The 24,243-nt window shown below is 44.9% G+C and overlaps 1 pseudogene; it reads left to right on the top strand.

Moving 5' to 3' along the window:
• The first annotated feature begins 1,691 nt into the window (after positions 1-1,691).
• Positions 1,692-24,243, top strand: part of LOC148504747 (nicotinamide N-methyltransferase-like) — a 34,240-nt pseudogene continuing 11,688 nt past the window's right edge.

Here is a 24,243-nt window from a genome sequence, read left to right on the forward strand (position 1 = left end):
CCACACGCTACAATTATCGTGGCGATCCGCCGATATCAGGCGGATCGCCCCGATAACTGTAGCGTGTATGGCCAGCATAAGATGGGAGTTCTATTTAAGAAGTGATGTTGCCCATAGCAACCAATCAGACTCCAGGTATTATCTTGTAGAAGGTGCTAGATAAATGAGAAGTAGAATCTGATTGGTTGCTATGGGCAGGGGTGTATCTAAGGGTTAGAGCGCCCCTGACAAAATAAGGGACTGGTGCCCCCCCCCTTCCCCCTCAGCTCTCCCCCCTCACAGCCCTGTCGCCTCACACAGCTTTTACTATTTTTAATATTAAGAAACACACATTGGCTTCCACGGGGAAAAAAAAACATCCAGTCCCCCTTCCAAGACCCAACTCCCCAGCCAGCCCTAGCAGGGTCCCCTTCTGTGCCCCCACTCCCCAGCCAGCCCCAGCCTTTTATGTCCCCCACTCCCCAGCAGCCCCCATTCTAAGTCCGCACTCCCCAGCCAGCCCCAGCAGGCCCCCTTCTGTGCCCCCACTCAACAGCCAGCCCCAGCCTGTTATGTTCCCCACTCCCAAGCCAGTCCCCCCTTCTAAGTACCCACTCCCCAGCCAACCCCGGCAGGTCCTCTTCTGTGCCCCTAATCCCCACTTCTTATCTTGTTGCTGCAGTGCTTTCACGGGCCGCAGCTCCTCTGTCCTCTATTCAGCACTGCGTGGTGACATCACGCGCACCGGGTCGACTCTTCTCTTCTCTCCACAAAAAAAAAAAATCACATGGCGTTGATAGGCGCGCACTTCAGGAAGCTGCATGGCCCGGCTGCACAGTCGCAATGAGGATGAGGCTGCTGCTGCCAGCCCCCCCCCCCCCCGGGCCATGCAGCTTCCTGAAGTGCGCGCCTGCAGGCGCCGTCAGATGAAGTTTTTTTTTTTACTGTGGAGAACACCCGGCGTGCGTCAAAGAAAAAACCTCTTAAATACGTGGCCCCCCCATCCTGAATCAACACTGCCGGCATGCACGTATCTATCACCTGGCCATTGATGGCACCGCTGGGTGGCGCCCCCCTCGGCCGGCGCCCCTGGTGACTGCCATCCTGGCCAATGTGTAGATACGCCCCTGGCTATGGGCTACATCACTTCTTAAGTAGAACTCCCATCTTAGTAAATTTACCCCTTAGAGTCCTGGAAAGTTTACGGAACTATGTGTAAACCCACTGTTTTCATCTGATAGGCTAATTATCACATATCTTTTCAGGTCTGTTCAGACTTGAAAATAAATATATGTTAAATGCAGCACTATAGGCTGACTTCGGGGTTAAATGGTAAATTACCATGGCTAATTGAATTCCCCCCTTCATCTGTGATATGATTTGGGATTGAGGGGATCATTTAAAAACAAACAATTATTGAGTATTGTGTACACTGTACATCAGCCACTTTTTTAGATCGTTTGTGTTAATCACAATTGGTCAGAATCTAATAGTGTGAAACCAGCATTAGAAACTGATTTGAATATGCCGTGCTAAATAGTGTAGGATGTATTGTTCACTAATGTTAACTTTTGTGAGTGTGTAAGAAATAAATCATATTTATAAATGTAATATTATGAAAGTTATTTTTTTTATTTCAATAGCCTGTTTATACAGTATCCTAAAACATTTAAGAGAAGCAGATATATTTTGAGTCATCCTAAGAAAATAACATGGAAACCCCTTTAACCACTCAACAGACCATACATCGATGAGTTTAACCCAATAGATTACTACCATACATACTATGCTCTAGGAGAAGGAAAACTTAATGGAGAATGGTCAGAGTTTGTATTACGGAATCTACATGAAACCTTTACTCCAGGTAAATAAATAACACTAAACGGAAATACCAATTCATTGCTGTTAGAGTTGTGTCAGCATTATTATCTCTACATTAAATCATGCAGCAGTAATAACTAGGTTAAGACGTTACTAAAAATATGATTTAATAAAAAAGAACAGAAGAAGAATGCTCTATGGTGGAGGCACACTCCAATAGTTTTATTAAAATATAGCCTTTTATAGTATAATGTTAAAAAGTTTTAGCACTAAATGAACTGTCATAAAGGTATTGATACTCATCAAAAGTGAGAAAATAAAGATAAATGAGACAAATGTAAAAACAATGAAAAATTTGTGTGTGACTTAAAAGAGGTGAAAGAGTGTTAGGCGAACATATATACAAAAATGATAAAAAAGTGATAAATTAAAATGAGCATCACTGTCCACTAATAATCAATATGATACTGTATGTTAATAATTCACTCCAATGGAACAAGGAATGAAATATATGGTATGCCAGGTTACAATAGAGTCCTCTTATATGGTAGGTTAGATATGTTGTCAGATCCCCAACAATATAATCAGGTAAGTAAACTTTACCATAAATATATGCAATATTTATTCATTCATGATGGATTATAATCTAATATCTCGAATGAGAGGATCCAAAGATCCTAAATATAAAATCATCATGTAAGAAGAAATACTTATACACTGCAGAAAAATCAGGTAACAAATAGAAAAAGACACAAAGTTGAATTGAAGGTGCTGCCCTTGATTGGGGACAATGAAACAGTCCTGTATATTCGACCATTCAGTTATGCAGCAAGATGAACACTTTATACTTTATATATAGTATTACACATGAAGGTGTGCAATAAGCATAATATTCTGTTGTGGGTAATTAATACCATCGCCTATAATCAAAGCTACAAATCCATGTTCTTTAAGTGTTTAAGTTGCTGAGGTAAATTACCACATGGGGATAACACTGTGATTTAACACGCAGGCCTGATCCCAGTAATAAATAACATAGCATATAATTAGAGTGCAGTTATGTAGCAAAATCAAACAGCTTGTATCTAATGTTACACTTGGAGGTGTCACATTAGCATGCAGGACTGAACCCAGTAATAAATAACATAACATATAATTAGAGCTATGAATACATGTTTATAAAAGGTTCAAATTGATGAAGTAATTAACAGTAAGATAATGTAAATATGTTTCAGTTTTGGTTATCAGAAATGACTCCACATTTGGGAAATATATTCATAATTAATCCAAAATATTAGCAAATAAAGAGGGAGACCGTTTGTGCACTTAGGTGGACTACATTCTGCTGTCCCTAGTTTGCATAGGACTAGAGATGAGAGTTGTAGTCACACTAGCACAATAGAATAGATAATTGCAGCATCTGCTGTCAGCGCTCACTCTCTGTTGGTAGCCTGATGCTAAACTGCAAGTGAGGAGATGCTGATGAGAGTACTGGGAAAGGAGGAGAGAGGCATAATACCTGTACATATACACAATGTTCCCAGGAAAGAGGGTAGCGGTGTGGGGGGTCCCCTGTGCGCCCAAGGGCGTCCCCATGGAGGTTTTGATGCACGTTTTGCTGGGACTTGGTCACGGAAGCTTGACATAATAGTTACTGTGCAGTGTCACAGTTGTGGGGCTTTGAGGCTTTGTTCCTGGGCTGGGTCTAGGACTAGTGCTATTAAACTCGAGTGCTCTTTGGAGGAGACTTGGTTTTATGATGTTTCTCCGCATGAGAGGGTGCAGAAGACTTGTATAGAGTTTGGTTTAATACAGAGACTACTTAATGCGGCTGGGAAGCCGTGAGGTAAATGGTGGCAGTACGGACTGCTTGGAGTGGCTGGGAAGCTGTTAGGTGAATGGTGGCAGTACGGACTGCTTGGAGTGTCTGAGAAGCTGTGAGGTGAATGGTGGCAGTACGGACTGCTTGGAGCAGCTAGGAAGCCGTAGGAGAAGGGTGGTAGTGTAGAAGCTACTTGGTGCGGCTAGGAAGCCGTAGGAGAATTATAGCCGGACGGTAGTAGATAACAACGGAGCTCAGTGGATAGGCTCACTTAGTAGACTAAGGGACTTGTTGCACTGACAATTTGCTAGTGGGACAGGAGGTCCCTTTATACCAGCTGCTGGAAGCTGACTGGCCAGATCTAGAGGGGGAGCTGCTCCATTGGTGGAGACAGCATCCCATGCCTAGGGCCAAGATGGCTATGCCCATGTCCACTGGGAGTGCGGTTGGAGCACTTGTAGATGACAGCCCAGCAGAGGAAAACGGAGTGCAGGTGCCGGCGGGGAGTGGAGAGAACAGCGGCCAGCTGGGAGCAAGTGCAGGGGCAGCAGCAGCAGAGGATCGGCGGAGAGCCAGAGCGCCATGGGACAGAGACCAGACAGGTAAGCAGTGGGTTCTGTTGCGGAGGTCTTGGTGGCTTGTGACAGTACCCCCTTCTTCATGAGTGGCCACCGGACACTCTTGATTTTTGAGGAAACCTCATGTGAAATGCTTTGACTAGGCGAGGAGCATGAACTTCGGAAGAGTTTTTCCAAATCCTTTCCTCTGGACCATATCCTTTCCAATTGATGAGGAATTGGAGATGATTAAAACTATAACAAGAGTCCAGTATGCTTCCAACCTCAAATTCTTCTCCTCATTGGGATTGTACACTTGAGACTTTGGGAAGAGCCTTCTGGAATCTGTTTAGAATTAGCAGTTTCAGGAGAGAGATATGGAAGAATTGGGTACACGAAGAAAAGGTGGTAATTTTAGTTGGAAGGCAATGGGGTTAATCACTCTGGCTATCGGAAAGGGTCCGATGAAACATGGAGCCAAATTCATGGAAGGAACTCAAAGTCTGAGCTTACGAGTGGAGAGCCAGACCATATCTCCAGTTTGAAAGCTCAGACCAACTCGTCTCTTGTGAACAGCAAATATTTTGTATCGAGCTAAGGCTTGGGTCATAGCAGAATAAACCTTTTCCCAAATGAAAGGGAATTGTTGGAGAGATAACTTGGCTGCCGGTACGTCAAATGCTGGAAGCAGAGCGAATTCTGGAACTTGTGGGTGATGGCCGAAGACCGTGAGGAAAGGAGTTGACTTAGTGGTGGTATGGTAGTGATTGTTGTGGGCAAATTCAGCCCAAGGAAAGAGTTCAATCCAGTCATCTTGAGAGGAGGAGATGAAGGTGGAAAGGAACTGCTCTAGATCTTTATTAACCCTCTCAGTTTGCCCGTTGGTTTGAGGATGGTATGCAGTGGAAAACTTCAGTTTCACCCGTAGAGCTGAACAAAGTGACTTCCAGAACTTCATCACGAACTGCACCCCTCTGTCAGAAATGATTTCTTGGGAGAGACCATGTAACCTGAAGATCTCCTTAATAAAGGTTTGAGCAAGTAATGGTGCAGATGGTAATCCGGTTAGGGGTACGAAATGGGCCATTTTGAAAAATCTATCCACGATAACCCAATTAGTATTATGAGTGGGTCCATGGTTTTAATGGAATCGCTAGAGGTTGGAGCTGTCTGAGTGGAGCCTGTTGGGGTATCTTGTGCTGGGCACACTTGATGCATGACGACACATAGGACCTTACATCCCCTTTCATCGAAGGTCACCAATAGGATCACTGGATGAATTCAAGAGTCTTATCCATACCTAAGTGACCAGAGAACTGAGAAGCAGGGGCCCACTGATAGTTTGGTAGAAGCAAAGGTAGCTGGATCCAGGATTGGATGAGACTGTTCCATGGGTAGATCAGAGTCACCCCGTCATGGAACGAGAGAGTGCATCAGCTTTGCGGTTTTGTGAGCCGGGACGATAGGAGAGTTTAAAATTGAACCTGGAGAAGAACGTCACCCACCTGGCTTGCCAAGGGTTCAAGCAATTTGCAGACTTAAAGTAAAGCAGATTCTTGTGGTCTGTATAAATGGTGATGGGGTATTGGGCCCCTTCTTGAAGATATTGCCATTCTTCGAGCACCAGTTTTATGGCAAGCAGCTCTTGGTCATCAATAGTGTAGTTCTTCTCTGCTGGCAAGAACTTCCGAGAAAAGAAACCACAGGGATGAAGTTTCTCATCTTCAAATCATTGGGAGAGTACAGCACCAACACCTTTGAAGGAGGCATCCACTTCCATGATAAATGGCCAAGTAGAATCCAGTTGTTTTAAGATGGGAGCAGAGATAAATGCTTGCTTTAGGAGTTGAAATGCGGAAGTAGCTTCGATGGGCCATTTAGTTGGATTTGCACCCTTGCAGGTGAGGGCCGTGATAGGTGCTACCAACGTCAAAAAACCCTTCACAAACTTGTGGTAATAGTTGGCGAAGCCTAGGAACCGTTGTATGGATTTCAAAGCTGAAGGGAGAGACCAATCAATAATGGCTTGTAGTTTTGAGGGATCCATTTGATGACCTGTTCCGGAGATGATGTACCCCAGGATTGGTACACTTGAGACTTCAAATAGGCATTTCTCCAGCATGCAGAAAAGTTGGTTGGAGCATAATCTCAGAAGAACTTCTTTCACCTGATCATGATGGCATCTGAGGTCTTGAGAGAAAATCAAGATGTCGTCCAAATAGACGACCACGCACTTGTACAGGAGACCTTGGAAAATTCATTGAAAAAAAATTGGAAGACAGCTGGGGCATTGCAGAGGCCGAAGGGCATAACGAGATATTCTAGTGCCCATCCTTGGTGTTGGATGCCATTTTCCATTCGTCCCCAGGACGTATACGGATTATATTATAGGCTTCTCTTAAATCGAGCTTGGTGAAAACTGTGGCTCCCTTGACTCGATCAAACAATTCGGTTTTGAGGGGAGGAGGGTAGCGATTCTTGACAGTTATATCGTTAAGACCTCGGTAGTCAATACATGGACGTAACCCACCATCTTTCTTTTTTACGAAGAAAAATCCAGCCCCAGCTGGAGACGTGGAAGGTCGAATTAAGCCTTTACTTAAATTTTCCTTAATATATTCTGACATGGCTTAAGTTTCAGGAATAGATAGAGGGTATCTTCGGCCCCTGGGAGGATTCTTTCCAGGGATCAGGTCTATGGGACAATCCCAATCACGATGGGGAGGCAATAAATCTGTGCTCTGTTTGCTGAAGACGTCCAGGAACCCCAAATAAGATTTGGGCAGGACTGTAGGACTCTGTAGGGCAGAAGATCAAACAGGTACTACCCGATGAAGGCAGCTCTTGAAACAGTCAGAACCCCAGGCGGTTATCTGCATGGTTGACCAATCAATTTGTGGTGAATGTCTCTGTAGTCAGGGTAACCCAAGAACTAGAGAATGAGAGGCTTTGGGAATCACTAGGAAGGATAGTTGTTCGGAATGGAGCACCCTGATGGTAAGTTTAAGTGGTGTTGTGCGATGAGTGACGGTTCCACTAGTAATGTGACTACCATCGATGGCGGTTAAAGTGATGACTCGAGGCAATGCTTCAACGGAAATGCTTCAACGGAAATCTGATGTTTATGGACAAAGTCCGTAGTGACAAAGTTTCCTGCCACTCCGGAATCCAGAAGGGCTAATACAGCTTTGGAACCTTGAGGAAGCTTCAAATGAGCCTGGATGGTGGAATCTGACTTCCTTGGTGAATCAATAGCAACTCCTAACTTAACCTCTCTGTCGAAAGTTAGGAGGAGGCGTTTCCCGGACGGATGGGACAGGATCTAACTAAATGTTGGGGTGATCCACAGTACATACAAAGATTTTCTTTCTGCCTTTTCTGCTGTTCCTCGTTCGACAAGCGAGAGCAGTTGATCTGCATGGGTTTGTCGCCCATGGAAGGAGAAGACACACGATGGACCAGACGTGGTCTACCACAATCAAATCATCTTCTTTCTAGAGCATGCTCTCTAAGGCATAAGTCCACCTTGTTGCAGAAATAGATCAAATCGTCTAGCTTCTGTGAAAGATCATGGGAGGCCAGATCATCTTTGAGTTTTTCTGAGAGACCACTCCAAAAGGCAGCAATGAGAGCATCCTCGTTTTAGTTGAGTTCTGAAGCCAGAGTTCGGAATTGGATAACAAACTGGCCAACGGTCGTGCTGCCCTGACGGAGATGTAGAATATCGGTTGATGCAGAAGCGGTCCTTCCTGGCTCATGGAAAATTCTGCGAAATGTGGCAATGAATTCAGGATACTTAGAGAGCAAAGGGTCAGATTTCTCCCAGAGAGGTGAGGCACAATTGAGTGCTTGACCTGAAAGCAGAGAGATAATGTAGGCCGCCCAGGTTCTGGCTGTCGGGAAGCTGGCTGGCTGAAGCTCGAAATGAATTTTTGCATTGGTTCAAAAAACTCTGCATAACTTGGGGTTGCCATCGAATTTGCTTGAAGGTGAGAGCTGAAAACGGGCAGTGGGTGGTGCCAGAGGAGCAGGAGGTACAGCGGGAGAAGAGGCGACTTGAGCCCAATTGGAGCAGGGTGCGACAGCAGGGCCTAAATGCTGTCCAAATGAGATGACATATCCTGGATGAACTGAGTCAACTGTAACTGAGAGGTCTCTTGTCTTTCCAGATGAGATAGAACATCTTGGGAGGAATCCGCCCCAGATGCTTGACCACTTGCCGAGTACATTGGGCCAGTGCAAACTGTCACAGTTGTGGGGCTTTTAGGCTGTGTTCCTGGGCTGGGTCTAGGACGTGCTATTAAACTCAGGTTCTCTCTGGAGGAGACTTGGTTTAATGAAGTTTCTCCACATAAGAGGGTGCAGAAGACTGGTATCGAGTTTGGTTCAATACAGAGACTACTAAATGCGGCTGAGGAACTGTAAGGTGAATGGTGGCAGTACAGACTGCTTGGAGCGCCTGTGAAGCCATGAGGTGAATGGTGGCAGTACGGACTGCTTGGAGCGGCTCGGAAGCCATGAGGTGAATGGTGGCAGTACGGACTGCTTGGAGTGGCTGGGAAGCTGTGAGGTGAATCGTGGCAGTACGGACTGCTTGGAGCGGCTAGGAAGCCGTAGGAGAAGGGTGATGGAAGCTACTTGGTGCAGCTAGGAAGCTGTAGGAGAATTATAGCTGGATGGTAGTAGATAACAACGGAGCTCAGTGGGTAGGCTCACTTAGTAGACTAAGGGACTTGTTGCACTGGCAATTTACTAGTGGGACAGGAGGTCCCTTTATACCAGCTGCTGGAAGCTGACTGGCCAGATCCAGAGGGGGAGCTGCTCCATTGGTGGAGACAGCATCACATGTCCATGGCCAAGATGGCTGTGCCCATGTCCATTGGGAGTGCGGTTGGAGCACTCGTGGATGACAGCCCAGCAGAGGAAAATGGAGTGCAGGTGCAGGTGGGGAGCGGAGAGAACAGCGGCCAGTCGGGAGCTAGTGCAGGGGCAGCAGCAGTAGAGGATCGGTGGAAAATCGGAGCACCGCGGGATAGCGCCCAGACTGGTAAGCATGTTCTGTTGCGGAGGTCTCGGTGGCTTGTGACATGCAGCCTCCATTCCTGTGCCTGTTGTCCCTAAAAATATGATTTAAATATCTGTGTTTAATGCTATTAACACCATACCACACCACACACACTCTTGCAAAAGTATTCAACTGCCTAAGAAGTAATTTGCATTACAACTGACACAGTACACAGATTATTTCAAATAGTATTTTAATTATGAAACGGTAGGCTCTTAAAGTTCATTTTCAAACTCCTAATTCATCATTTGTCTGCAGATTTTTTAAATAAACTGAAAAATGCAGGGCCATAGGGAGGAATGTGCTAGCTGTGCTGTAGCCAGGGCAGTGGCATAACTATAAATTTTGCTCCCCCATGCCAAAAAAGTTTCAAGCCCCCCCCGCCCAAAGATCAAACACACCCAAAGATGACATTTAAGGTGTGTGGTTACATGATACAGTAAAGTGCCTTACACATTATGACATACTAAGTAATGCCCCTTACAACACATTGTGCCACACCGGAATGCCCCTTACAACACATTATGCCACACCGGAATGCCCCTTACAACACATTATGCCACACAGTAATAACCTTTACACATGCCACACAATAATGCCACTTATAACACATAATGACATACAGTAATGCCCTTATAACAAATTTATGCCATGCTTTAATGCCCCTATTTCACATTATGCCACACTGTAATGCCATATACAACACATTATGCCATACAGTAATGCCAAATACAAAACATTATGCCACAAAGTAATGCCCCTTACACATTATGCCACACAGTAATGCCCCTAATAGCACATTGTGCACACAGTAATGCCAAATACACATTATGCCAAACAGTAATGCCCATTACATCCTACCCTGAAAGATCTACTTCACCAACCCTCCTCTCTTCTCCTGCCAGTCTGTCACCTCAGCTCAACACAGGTTACACAGTTTTTATGTCCGTGTAGAACCAGATTATTGGGAACATAGTTTATAGCCTGTAAACTGCGTGTAAGTTAGTGCCCCTTATACAGTGCCCCCTGTAGTTGTGCCCCAAAATGCACTTCCCCCTATACTAGTGCCCCTTATGCAATGCCCCCTGTAGCAGTGCCCATTATGCAGGGCCCCCTCTGGTTGTGCCCATTAAAGTAGTGCCCCCTATAGTTGTGCCCCATATGCAATGCCCCCTATACTAGTGCCCCGTATGCAATGCCCCCTGTCATAGCGCCCCTTATACAATGCCCCCTGTAGTAGTGCCTATTATGCAGGCCCCCTGTAATTGTGCCCATTAAAGTAGTGCCCCTGTAGTTGTGCCCCTTCTAGTAGTCTCCCCTGTAGTTGTGACCATTTTAGTAGTGCCCCCTGTAGTTGTGCCCCTTTTAGTAGTGCCCTCTGTAGTTGTGCCCCCTGTAGTTGTGGCCCTTTTAGTAGTGCCCCCTGTAGTTGTGCCCCTTCAAGTAGTGCCCTCTGTAGTTGTGCCTGCTGTAGTCGCCCTCAAGTGGTGCCCCCTGTAGTTGTGGCCTCTCCAGACCTCCCCCCCCGTACTTACCTGACTCTGCATGCTGTCATCCAGGCTGTCTCTCCCGCTGCCACGCGACTGGATCTAAATAGATCCAGCAGACGCAGTCGCACAGGTTCCCCACTGCATTTCTGGGAATGCTGGCCTCTGAAGTGATCGGAGGCTTCCTTAGCCTCCGATCACTTCAGAGGCCAGCGCTCACAGTTGCAGTATCGCAACCACTGCCCCCATCGCCCCCAAGCTACCCGGTGCCTCCAAGCCACCGCAGGGGCTGCAGGGGCAGTAGTTATGCCACTGCACCAGGGGCACAGAACCCTGGGGGTGTCACCATTGCAGTCCCATGGAACCTGCATCTGGATATCAGGGTGTGGCCAGTAATGCTGCTACAATGACACCCTGAATACCATCAAAATATAGCATCCAGACATTGGTGAGTGTCAAACAGCACCTGGCACCACTCTCTTACCCTGTATGGAGAAATTCCTCTCTCCATCCATAGCAGCCAAGACACAGAGGCCCTGGGCTGAGCAGAAGTGCGAATACAAGATGGCAGATGTGGCCATATAGCAGTCAGCTTCAACGGAGACTGAACCCCTGCTGTTCCCTCTGCTAGATGGGGACCAGGAGTCCTTAGCCACTGACCCCCCTCCACAACCCCATCACCTACTCTGTCCTGGTGCAAGTAATCCAAGACACCATGCAGCCTTTATTACAGGACTAAGCTTTGCAGTTTGCACAAGCCCTGTGGAATTATGCCAAATTACTATTCTGCTGAGGTAACCTACTGTATGCCCATGAGTTTTCACCTATTTGTTCCCGCCTTATTAAAGAAGGTGAAACATTTTGCCTGCTATTTCTGGCTCTTTGAAGGCTCCTCTTTTATTGACTTTATTATGTTATTGTTGATGTTTATATGTGACATGCAATGTACATGCCCCTAATGTTTACTCCAAACTATTTTTTCAACGATTGTTGGCTATATTCCTCTGCATAGGTGTCCTCAGCACTTATAATAGGTAGGGATTTTAACTTAATTTAGGCCACTATTATGAATAAAAAATCCCCTGACAGGAAGAAGTAAGTACCTCTTAGATTTGGAGTACACCACCCATTGGTTTGTGAATAGAAATGCTAGTCTGCTGCGCATGGAACTTTGTCCCGTTTGGATTTCTAATTATTATATTGACACATTTGTTCCTCAGTATATCTAATTCTGCCACTGAACTGATCTGTATCTCACATCATGCATTGGTGTGGCTTACTATTGAACCCATGTATCACCAATGGCTTTACTCACGCATGTGGGCAATTCTTTTAAAGGTAGTATTGTGAAATCCTCCTTGAACCAGACACGCCCGAACTTTGCAACCTGAATTCGGACCTGAGTCCGGCTTGGGTTTTCCCGTCTGACACAGATCCAAAAACGAGGCAAAATGCGTCAACCTCCTGCTGTAGGATTCTTGTGGGTTTTGGATTCTATAAAGGTCCCGGTGATTGGCACCATTTTCACTCCAGCTGTGGAGAGTGTGCAAGACAGATGTGCTCTGTCTGTACTGTTGTTGTTCAAGGGTGCAGTGTTGTTGGGCTTGGGAGTAATGGAAAGAGTCCACACAAGTAATACCAAAATTCATTGAAAGAATGTTATATGAAATTTAGAATAAAATAATATATACCAACATGATGGTCTATCACATACAATGAATTCTGGATGACACTAGGTTGGTGGTGCACCCACAAAAATTTGTGCAATACACATGTGAAAAGTTTAAGTGAAGAACAAAAACTGAAGAAAAGACAAACATGTCTATGTGGGCGCACTCTTATAACAAAATATAAAGATGATAGATAGAAAATTACTTAAACTTAACTTTTAATGAAAAAGTTTCCTAAAAGAAAGAAATTCTCTTCAATATCAAATATCACACTTGGTTATATATCAGCATGTTGATATAGTGATCAAAAATTCAGAGAAAGAAATATTAATTCAAGGTGATACAGAATAATTATATTTCCTGCATAGAAAGCCTAAGGTATAATGTAAATAATGTAAGGTATAATGTAAAAGACCAATTCTAGGTCTAACCCACATTGATCGGTATGGAGAGCAAAAAATGGTATGCAATGTATAGAAAATACCTATTATAATTAACCAATGCTTATATGCATAATGCAGGAAAATTGGCGAACATAAATACTTAAATTAGAAGGATCTCTAAGGTCCAGTTTCTATAATTAAAGTCCACAATGGACACAGAGACACCACACACAGCAAACACAAAATCTGACTGACATGAAATAAATCAATTCGGTAGGAGTAATGTATTGAGTATCAGTCAGTCTGATAGATACTATTTCCAATCGCAGTTAAACTCTCCCAGTATTAGTGAATAATTATCATAATTGAGACAAAGATCAATGTAACAATTTCATGTTATAACAAAGTGCCGTCTAAGGACAGACCAGTACGGACTTAACCTCAAAGAAAATGTATGAGAAATAAATATATGAGTGTTATGCCGGGAGTCACGTAGTTAAAGGAAAACAGTAAGGTCTGAGGTGAGAGAAACGCTCTAAGTCACTTCTACTGTTCCCAGTCAATCAAACTGGGAATGAGAGAGTGACAGTGGCGTTGCCTCAGATGAAACAACAGAAAGGCACTTCTGCTTTCTGAGATGTAGCTACGTCTGAGCCCTGATACCAACTAGGCATTGCAGGGGGAGTCACATGCTATGGACTCAGATGAGAGAGCGCATCTGAGCGATAGTGAAAGTACCTGTGTCAGAATCGGTTGTGCTGGATTGCAGTGTGTGTGAGGTCCTGAAGCTGAATGCTGTCACAGGACGCGCGTTTCGCTGGAAAGGCTTGGTCACCTGATTGTTGGGCTTGGGGTCTGTGCTGCTGTTGTTCAAGGTTGCAGTGTTTTCGGGCTGAGGATGCAGTACTAAAAGGGGGGCTGCAGTACATAAAGGGGTGCTGCTGTGTTGTCCTGTCCATCAAGGGTCTAGGACTGCAGCACATAAAGGAGTGCTGTCATCCAGGGGTGCTCTGTCAATCCAGGGGTGCTCTTCCCCAGTTTAAAAAATATAAGAGTTAAATAAAATTATCATTTAATTTCTGTTTTGATTTTTTTTGTTTCTACTGTAGCTAGTAGCTATGCTATTATTGTTTGGTGACACTGCTGGTCAGACCGCAGTTTATCATCCACGTATTTGTGACTCTGCAGGTGGTCCGTCCACACTCCTCAGGGGTGCTTTGTTATCCATAAAGGGGAGCTGTGTTGTTCATCAATGGACAGCTGCCTCGTCCAGGGGTGCTTTTCCCAAGTGTAAAAAAAATAAATGTGAAATAAAATTATCATTCCTCAAAAAATAAAAAATAACAGCAACTTAGCTGTACTGTTATTGTTCAGTGACACTGCCGGCCAGACCGCAGTTTATCATCCACGTATTGTGACACAATAAGTCGTAGTGCAGTGTGTTATTCTATTTCATAAAAAATATTGTAAGTGGTAGCGCAGTTTCTTATTCTTATTCATAAAAAATCTTGTGACACTAAGTGATAGCCCAGTGTGGATTTTCTTGTCTTATTCATAAAAAATCTTGTGACACTGTAAGTGATAGCGCAGTGTGCTGTTCTTTTTTTATTCATAAAAAATCTTATGACACTGTAAGTGGTACCGCAGTGTGTTATTCTTTTCTTCTTATTCATAAAAATGATTGTGACACTGTAAGTGGTAGTGCAGTGACTTATTCTTACTCATAAAAAAATCTTGTGACACTGTCACTGTGGGCTGAATTCAATTCAGTGCAATGTTCAATAGCCGTGGAAGGGTGCTCCTGCAGCTATTCAGTACATCGCGCTGTTTGGGCGGCTAAAGGATTTCTTTTCACACCCCCCTGGGGATGCAATAAGAAATCCGACAAAAGTGCTGGGCGCGCAGCTGTTTGCCAGCGTAGCACAGAGCTAACAGCCGTGCGCCTGGCACTTTAGTCAGAGAATGCCGGTTACTGCGCCTTAACATCCCAGTGACTAAAGTTAGTTCGTTCATCCAGATCAAACAGGTTTTGTGTGGGGCTATCACTCAGTAGTCAACATTCGCAACAGTGGAGTCATCCGCGAATTTGAATAGGACAGTTTTGTTATCTGAAAAAGCATTTCAACTTGCGATATGGGACCATCTCTATGAATCATTTGGTCACTTTGGGTTTCCAGATGACTATATTGTTCAAACTTTTTACTCAGCCCCCATGACTTATGGGTAATGGGTATTTGTATTCTCCCTTCATGGTACAACGAGGTACTAGAAAAGGCTGTTCTCATTCCCCATTATTATCTGCCTTAGCAACAGAACCCTTTGCTATTGGTTTAAGGAACTGAGTATTTTAGGAGGATTCGGATAGGGGCACCTGAGACTAAATTAGCGTTATTCACTGATGATAGGGTGATATTTCTTACTAACCAACCCTCTTGATCCCTGCTGTTATGGACATTCTTTGTCATTTTGGAACTTTTGTGGGGAATAATTTACATTTCCACAAATTGAAATATATGGCTCTGGGTTTATTATCTCAGTCAGATTACCATCCATTTTGTCAGCCCATTTAAAGAAATCATCCTCCTTGAAATGCCTTGATATAGTTATATTATTTCCAATCCTTCAGAGCTATATAAAGTGAATTTCACACCTATGACATTTAAAATTGAACACCTTCTTGAAAGCTGGCGACTGCTTCCTTTATCTTTGATTGGTAGGATAGCAGTACTTAAAAATATTTTCCCAAAACTATCTTATATTATCCAAATGTTGCCATTGTGCCTCACTAATAATAATATAGCTCACTGTTCTAGAGTGTTCTCTAAATTCCTGTGGAATAACTAGGATTACACTCGCGAAACTCCAGTTGCTTCGTAGGGATGGAGTGTTTCTATCCTGGCCACTTTCACTAAAGCACTTTTCATTACATATATTATTGATTGATTCTGTGGGAAAAGTTCATACACAAATAGAGAACTAGAATTAGAATTGTTTGCTTCATTTTCCCCTTGTGTGTTACTGCATGCCAACTGTTCTTCTCTTCCCCCTCAATTATTTGGTAATATTATGTTTGGAGGCACTTATCATATATAGCTTTCTGTGATTAAAAAACTCAGACATAATCCCCTAAACTCCACATTTGCTACCTTTTGGACAAATACATCTTTCACCCCTGGTGAAGACAATGTTAACTTCTGAGTTTGGCGGTCTAAATGTATAGCTGTCATAAGAGAGCTATTTGACCTGAGTGGCTGCCTACTTTCATTTCAGGTTTTAAAAGAATATTTTTTATTTTTACTTACTAAATAGCCAATTTTAGATGTACCAACAAGCTAGACATTTCACTCTAACCCTACCTTTACCTAAATTGCAAAATTCCGACACAGATGATTTATCTTCCCTATTATCCTAGCTGTCCTCACAGAATATTATAATGGTTATACTCCTCAAATCTAATTTGGAAACCCTATGGACTCCCGATGTTAATAGTTAGAAGAGGCTTATACCTTCTCTTGAAAACTCTGGACCACTTTTTAAATATTATGACACTACACTTAGGTACTGTCATCTACTCTTCTCCAGGAGATGCACATCAAAGTCCTTCACCAAACCTATATCTCCCAGAATCAGAGATGCCATATGGTTGGTGAGGAGTTGGAGCAATGCCCCAAATGTCATATCTCTACTGCTACATGTTTCCATAATTTTTGAGAATGTGGGAAAATATGTGTACCGCCATAGACAAATAGCCAATACCTCTTAGATAGAGATGTGTGCCAGGCCACTTTTGGTGGTTTTGGTTCTAATTCATTATCTGGTTTGGTTTTGCCAAAACACAGTGACTAGTTTTTGTTTTGGAATTTCTCCAAAAATTTACATAAAAATCTAAAATCACTTAATTTGGGCTTTTTTTTTGTTCCTAGAGTATAATTACCTTAATAACATTACATTTTAGTAATTGCCACTCAATTGACCACCTCACAGCCCACAATATTGTTCCCCAATATAAGCCAAAGGCTGACTAGCTAAACTAAGAAACAGAGCAGCGGCACAAATACACGGCAGTTATTTCTGTTTAAAAATGTTTTGCAAATTAGTAATTTGATCAATCAGCCTTTTTGCTTAGCAGTTCCCCAAAATCTCCCCAACCATAAAAACAGCATTCCGTACCTGTGGGTTGGATACAGTGCAGGCTACAGTGCGGGTTGGATAGAGTATGGGATACAGTGTGGGTTGGAAATATTTCTGGTCACATACAGTGTGGGATACAGTGTGGGTCAGATACAATGAGGGACGTCTACAGTGTGGATCGGCTACAGCGCGGGTTGGATACAGCGCTGGTCACCAGTGGTTGGATACAGTGCAGGTCGAATACAGTGCGGGCTGGATATACCAATTGTGCACTTATGGTGACAGAGGGTGCTGGCGTTGTCTTCAGTGTGGGGGTGCCAGCGGTGACAGCTGTGCGGGGGTGCCGGCCATGAGGGGGTGGTGGCGGTGTCCTCAGTGCAGTAATGATGGCAGTGTCGGCAGTTCAGGGGTGCAGCAGTGTCGGCAGAGAGGGCGACAGTATTCTTAGTGCGGAAGTGCTGGTGGTGTCGGCAGTGCGGGGGTGCCAGCGGTGTCTTCATTACAGGGTTGCTGGGCACTACCAGGAATGTGTGGCTGGTGAAGGAGATGGGCACTACCAGAAATGTGTGGCTGGTAAAGGAGATGGGCTCTACCAGGGATGTATGGTGGGTGTAGGAGATGGGCACTACCAGTACTGTGTGGCTGGTGTAGGAGATGGGAACTACCAGGGATGTGTGGCAGGTGTAGGAAACAGATTAATATACATCATTATGGGCAGTACAGATAGTGTAATGGTAAGCAGTACTGGCCACAGCACTGAGGTCATGGGTTCAATTCCCACCATGGCCCTAACTGTGTGGAGTTTGTATATTTTCCCTGTGCTTGTGTGGATTTCCTCTGGGTGCTCCGGTTTCCTTCCACAATCCAAAATTATAATGGTAGGTGAACTGGCTCTTTATAAAAAAAAAATAATCCTATGTCCTATATGTATGTGTGCATGTGTTTAGGGCAGACTAGAAGGACCAAGTGGTTCTTAACTGGTGTCCAATTCCATGTTTCTATTACATCACCCCCATGTTTGTCCCATCCTCCGTCAGTGTGTTTGCATTGTCTATGTGTCTGTCACCATTTTTATGTTATTGTTTCTATTACCAACCTGCATGTGATGTGTACCTGTCTCTCTGTTCCCACAGAGCTTCTCTGTGTCCCTCCATTGTGTGTATGTCTCCCATTGTCCCCACACCCCATATGTTCTCATATGTTCCTCCTCTTTTTCTCCCATCTGTTCCCACAACCCACTGTCCTATTGCCTCACATCTCCCTCTTCTTCCACTTCTCCCCTCTTTACAAGGTAAGATCAGCACAATTTGCTAACCTTTGAAAAGCGTGATCTATACTTGTAATAAAGTTGTAATGGCTGAGTCTGTACATATAATTTTTTTTGGAGAAATGTACTTCTTGGTACTGTGTATGAACTATGAAGACAAAAAAAAAATCTGAATTTTTGTTTGTCTGTCTATTCTTTCCGGTATCACGAGCAAACAACCTGATGAATTTGAATTGCATTTTCAATATTTTATATCCTAGTCAACTAGAAAGAAACTGAGGTACAGTATGTATTATCTCAATGTGTCATCAGGTAGAGGAAAAATAAAAGGAAAAACCAGATGCTTGACACTCGGAATGTACAGTGTGCAGGCTCCACAAGCCAAAAATTACCAAATGTACAGTATATAAATATAATTGTTTTGGGACAAATATACTTTTAGAGACTGTTTATGAACTGTGGAGACAATTTTTTTAAATCAGAATTTGCACATATATACAGTATATACACAATATATACTGTGATAGGATCACTGGTAAAGTGGTCTGTGGCAGGTACATTTGTCCCAGATTCCTGTCTTATGTGTTTTAAACCCCCAGGAGAAAGTCTGCAGTGTAGCAGGCTTGAGTCTCGGCTTTTTGAAAAGCCGGTTTGGGACCTGGGGGTTGTGGGTGAGAGGAGAGGGAGGGCTCCACCCACGGCCACTCCAGGTTTTGGGCCTTGCTGCCTGGTAACAGGCTTGTTAGGGTTTCCACCTGAGAGTGGCCAATATAAGCCTAGTGTGTATAGGGCTGAGTGTCTCACCTGGGAGAGCAGGCAGGGAGTTTGCTCAGAGACAGTTGAAAACCTAACTGTGAGTGTTGTGCTGTGGCTTTGTTGCTGGTGAGGGCATTAGGCCCTGCCAGGTTCTGGTAGTGAGGGAACCACCTGTGAAGTTAGTGCCCCGACAGGGCTAGGATTTATGTTTATGTTTTCTTTATGTTATTTCTGACATTGTACAATAAAGACTGGCGCCAACCAGCTTGTACTCGCATCCAGACTGGTGTGCTGCTTCCCTGCTGCTGTGGGTGTGTGTAAGAAAGGAGTCCTTCTACCCAGGAGAGGGAACCCTAATCTGACTGTGTCACAATATGGTGGAGAATGCGGGCACCCACACACACTGAAGTTGCAGCGAGAGGAAAACTTTCCGTTTAAAAATTAAAGGGACAGACACCCAATTGGTGAGTGTGGAAATAACACTGTGTCCTTGGAGTCCCATAGAGGAGGCGTCAGCCAATGCTCAGAGAGGCAAGGTTCAGCTTCCAACCTACACCCCAAGACAAAATGGAGGACATTATTAAGGCCTTGCTCCAAGCTACAGCAGCTCAGCAGGAGACAAACAAACTTCAACAGGAATCTACCAGAGCTCAGCAGGAGACGAACAAACTTCAGCAGGAAGCTACCTGGGCTCAGCAGGAATCCACCAGGGTGCAACTGTTGGCCTTGGAGACAGCCCAGAGGCAACAACAGGTCGCCGTCGAGGAAACCCGCCAGGCCTTAGCGGAAAACAGCCAGGCCTTAGCAGAAAACAGCCAGGCCATAAAAGAAGTGGTACAGCACCTGGTCGCCCAGCCCAGAGATGTTACTACTGGTCCTCCCACCACCACTCACTCCATACGAGCCAGTCACTTCCTCCAAAAGATGACTTCGGGCGATGATGTGGAGGCCTACCTCACCGCATTTGAAAGAACGGCCGAAAGTGAGAGTTGGCCCAAGGAGCAGTGGGCAAGTCTGGTGGCACCTTTTCTGTCGTGGGAGCCACAAAAGGCCTATTTCGACTTATGCCTGGCAGATGCCAAGGACTATATAAAACTAAAACAGGAGATCCTAACTCGCTTGGGAGTCACCACCTTTGTTCGTGCCCAACGGGTCCACCGCTGGGAGTTCCATATGGACAAGCCTCCACATTCACAGATGCATGACCTCGTCCATCTGTCCTCAAAATGGCTACAGCCCGAGACGCTGACAGGACCACAGATTGTGGAAAGGGTCGTGATGGACCGGTACCTGCGTTCATTACCTGTGACTCTGCGCAAGTGGGTGAGCCATGCAGACCCTAAGTCCGCGGACCAGTTGGTCGAGCTGGTGGAGAGGTACGTGGCGGCTGAGGAGCTGATGAGTATGCCCCACCAAGCCCTGATGGCGCACCGGCGAACTCCCACCGACACTGGTAAGACTGTTCCAGGGGAGAAGGGTGCTGGGTGGTGGAATGTACCTAAGACTGAGGGTGTAGAACCTGGAGACAGGCCTGCCAGGCCAGGAAGGTTCTTGCCCCGTAAACGACTAGACATTAATATGACTCAGTGTTTCCGGTGTGGTGACTTCGGCCATATTGCCGCTAATTGTTCACTTACAACTGAACCTATGCAATGTGATACTGCTCTTGTCTACCGCAGGGGGTCTTTCTTTGCACAGACAACCTGTACGGATGACCGGCAGGCTGAGACTGATAAGCACGTGTGTGTACTCACTGTAGATGGCAAATGAGTAGAGGCACTGTTAGACTCTGGTAGCTTGGTGACACTGATGAAAGCTGAGCTGGTGAACCCCTTGAGGCATAAGGGGAAAACTGTTGGTGTGACCTGCATACATGGGGATACTCGATATTATGTTACTGCCGAGGTGAACATCGAGACACCATGTGGTTCTGCTATAGTTTCTGTGGGTTTGGTGCATGGTCTGATGTACGATGCAATATTGGGGAGAGACTTTGCTCACTTCTGGAAGTTGTGGGAAAGCCGTTTTGTTCCAGAAGTGAACAACCCCGATCCATTTGAGAAGGTTGTCGATGTAGTGGAGGAGGGAGTTTCTTCTGAGTCAGAGTTATTCCCTTTTTCTACTATGATCTTCGAACTAGAGAATGCTGAGCGTGACGGTGGCCAGCCAACTGATGTGCCTCCCATTGAGGTGGGAAGTGTTGTTGGGCCAGTTGATCGTCTGCCTGATTTAGAGGTCAGAAGAGAGGTCTTTGCCGTGGAGCAATTGAATGACCCTACTTTGGTAAAAGCCAGGGAGAATGTAAAAGTAGTTGATGGTAAACCCGTAGACCCTGATAGTCCTTTGTCCTATCCCCACATGGCAATGTGTCAGGATTTGTTATATAAGGTGACTAAGAAGGGGGAAGAAGAGGGTATACAACCGCAATGCTCGGTTACGCAGCTTTGCTCCTGGGGACAGAGTGTTAGTGTTGGTTCCCACTGTGGAAAATAAACTTTTGGCTAAATGGCAAGGGCCCTTTGAAATCTTAGAAAGAGTGGGACAGGTCAATTACAAAGTCTACCAGCCGGGGAAAAGAAAGCCGGAACAGATATACCATATAAATCTGTTAAAGCCCTGGAAAGATAGAACGGTACTGTCGGCCGTCCGAGCCCCTCCCGTAAATCCAGGGCCCTTAGTTCCCGAAGTGACAGTGGCAAAAACCCTGTCGGCAATTCAACAACAAGAGGTCAAGGAGTTTCTGATCAGAAATAGGGTGCTGTTCTCTGTCGTACCTGGGAAAACCTCGGTCATTAAACATGACATAATCACTGACCCAGGGGTTAAAGTTAATCTAAAGCCCTATAGGTTACCAGAAGCACAAAGAGAATCGGTGTCGAAAGAAATTAAAAATATGCTAGAGTTAGGGGTTATTGAAGAATCACATATTGAATGGTCAAGTCCCATTGTGTTGATTCCAAAGCCCGACGGGAGTGTGCGTTTCTGCAATGACTTCCGAAAGTTGAACAGTGTTTCAAAATTTCAATGCCTACCCGATGCCAAGCGTGGATGAACTGATTGAGAGACTAGGGACGGCAAGGTATTTAACCACTCTTGACCTAACCAAAGGGTATTGGCAAGTACCGTTAACCGAGAGCGCCAAACAAAAGACAGCTTTTTCAGCACCAGTGGGCTTGTTTCAGTACAAGATGTTGCCTTTTGGGCTACATGGGGCACCTGCTACCTTCCAAAGAATGATGGACAGGATTCTAAGGCCCCATAGACGGTATGCGGCTGCTTATCTGGATGACGTGGTCATTCATAGTCCTGAATGGCAGTCTCACTTACCCAGGGTACAAGCAGTGTTGGACTCCATCTATAAGGCAGGTTTGACAGCCAACCCAAAAAAGTGTTGTCTAGGCATGGAGGAAGTAAAATATCTGGGATACACCATTGGCAGAGGCCTGATAAAGCCTCAGCTCAATAAGGTTGATGCCATACAAAACTGGCCACGGCCTCTGAATAAGAAGCAGGTGAGAGCCTTCTTGGGAATTACGGGGTACTACAGGAGGTTTATACCCAACTTTGCCACCATGGCAGTCCCACTGACTGACCTGACCAAAGGCAAACAAAAAGTCATGGTAGAATGGAGTCCTGAGGCAGAGAAAGCTTTTCAGGAGTTGAAAGTAGCGTTGTGTTCCCAACCAGTCCTGATGACTCCTAATTTTGACAGGGAATTCATAGTACAAACCGATGCATCAGAAGTAGGTATAGGAGCGGTCCTGTCCCAGAACAAGGAGGGTGAGGAACACCCTATTTTCTATCTAAGCAGAAAGTTGGATGTACATGAGAGAAACTATGCCACAGTGGAGAAGGAAGCGTTGGCCATAAAGTGGGCATTAGAGGCTCTCAGGTACTACTTGGTTGGAAGAAAGTTCAAATTGATCACTGATCATGCCCCTTTGAAGTGGATGTCCGAAAATAAGGACAGTAATGCGAGAATTACGAGATGGTTCTTGGCGTTACAAACTTTTAAATTTTCAGTGGAACACAGGCCAGGAAGCCAGCTGGCCAATGCAGACGCGTTGTCACGCGTTCATTGTTTGGGGGCTTCAGTTGTTCCGCCCCACAGGTTGAAACAAAGGGGGGGGATATGTGATAGGATCACTGGTAAAGTGGTCTGTGGCAGGTACATTTGTCCCAGATTCCTGTCTTATGTGTTTTAAACCCCCAGGAGAAAGTCTGCAGTGTAGCAGGTTTGAGTCTCGGCTTTTTGAAAAGCCGGTTTGGGACCTGGGGGTTGTGGGTGAGAGGAGAGGGAGGGCTCCACCCATGGCCACTCCAGGTTTTGGGCCTTGCTGCCTGGTAACAGGCTTGTTAGGGTTTCCACCTGAGAGTGGCCAATATAAGCACTAGTGTGTATAGGGCTGAGTGTCTCACCTGGGAGAGCAGGCAGGGAGTTTGCTCAGAGACAGTTGAAAACCTAACTGTGAGTGTTGTGCTGTGGCTTTGTTGCTGGTGAGGGCATTAGGCCCTGCCAGGTTCTGGTAGTGAGGGAACCACCTGTGAAGTTAGTGCCCCGACAGGGCTAGGATTTATGTTTATGTTTTCTTTATGTTATTTCTGACATTGTACAATAAAGACTGGCGCCGACCAGCTTGTACTCGCATCCAGACTGGTGTGCTGCTTCCCTGCTGCTGTGGGTGTGTGTAAGAAAGGAGTCCTTCTACCCAGGAGAGGGAACCCTAATCTGACTGTGTCACAATACATTCATTGCACACACTGAATGCACACGGGTATATAAATATATATTTCAATGTGCAGAAAGTTAATTTTCTTTTTAAGTTACCGAGCTTTTGAGTCTCAACTAGTCACAGGAATGTTACGGACATCTAAAACTTATTTCACACTATCAAAATCCCTATAGATTCTGGGGGCCTAGATGGCCCCCAAGTCCCTGTCTGTTCACTTAAATATTCAATTTAACAACAGTGTGAATGAAGTGTTCATTGCTGTCATGTTGATGTTTTGCCTTGCCCTTAAGCTTCCCTAATTTTTGTTTCCAGTATGTATTTATTTGAATGTAAATGTAAGAGTTTTAATAATCTGTCCCTCTAATCAGGGAGTATCCCACCACCAACCCCTTGACAAACCACACACCCTCAACAGCCCTTATGGCTGCTTCCAGATATTTCCCAGGCTCGTTTTCCATAACAATCCATCCCTGACTAGAAGACACATGTTTAAAAGGCACTTAAACTTGAAATTTAAAGAAAAGAAAACTTTGTAGATGGGAATTCTGCTTACAATATTTACTAAGGATGCC

The sequence above is a fragment of the Taudactylus pleione genome, unplaced genomic scaffold (genome assembly GCF_031769625.1).
Source record: "Taudactylus pleione unplaced genomic scaffold, aTauple2 ptg000457l, whole genome shotgun sequence".
NCBI classification, from domain to species: Eukaryota; Metazoa; Chordata; class Amphibia; order Anura; family Myobatrachidae; genus Taudactylus; species Taudactylus pleione.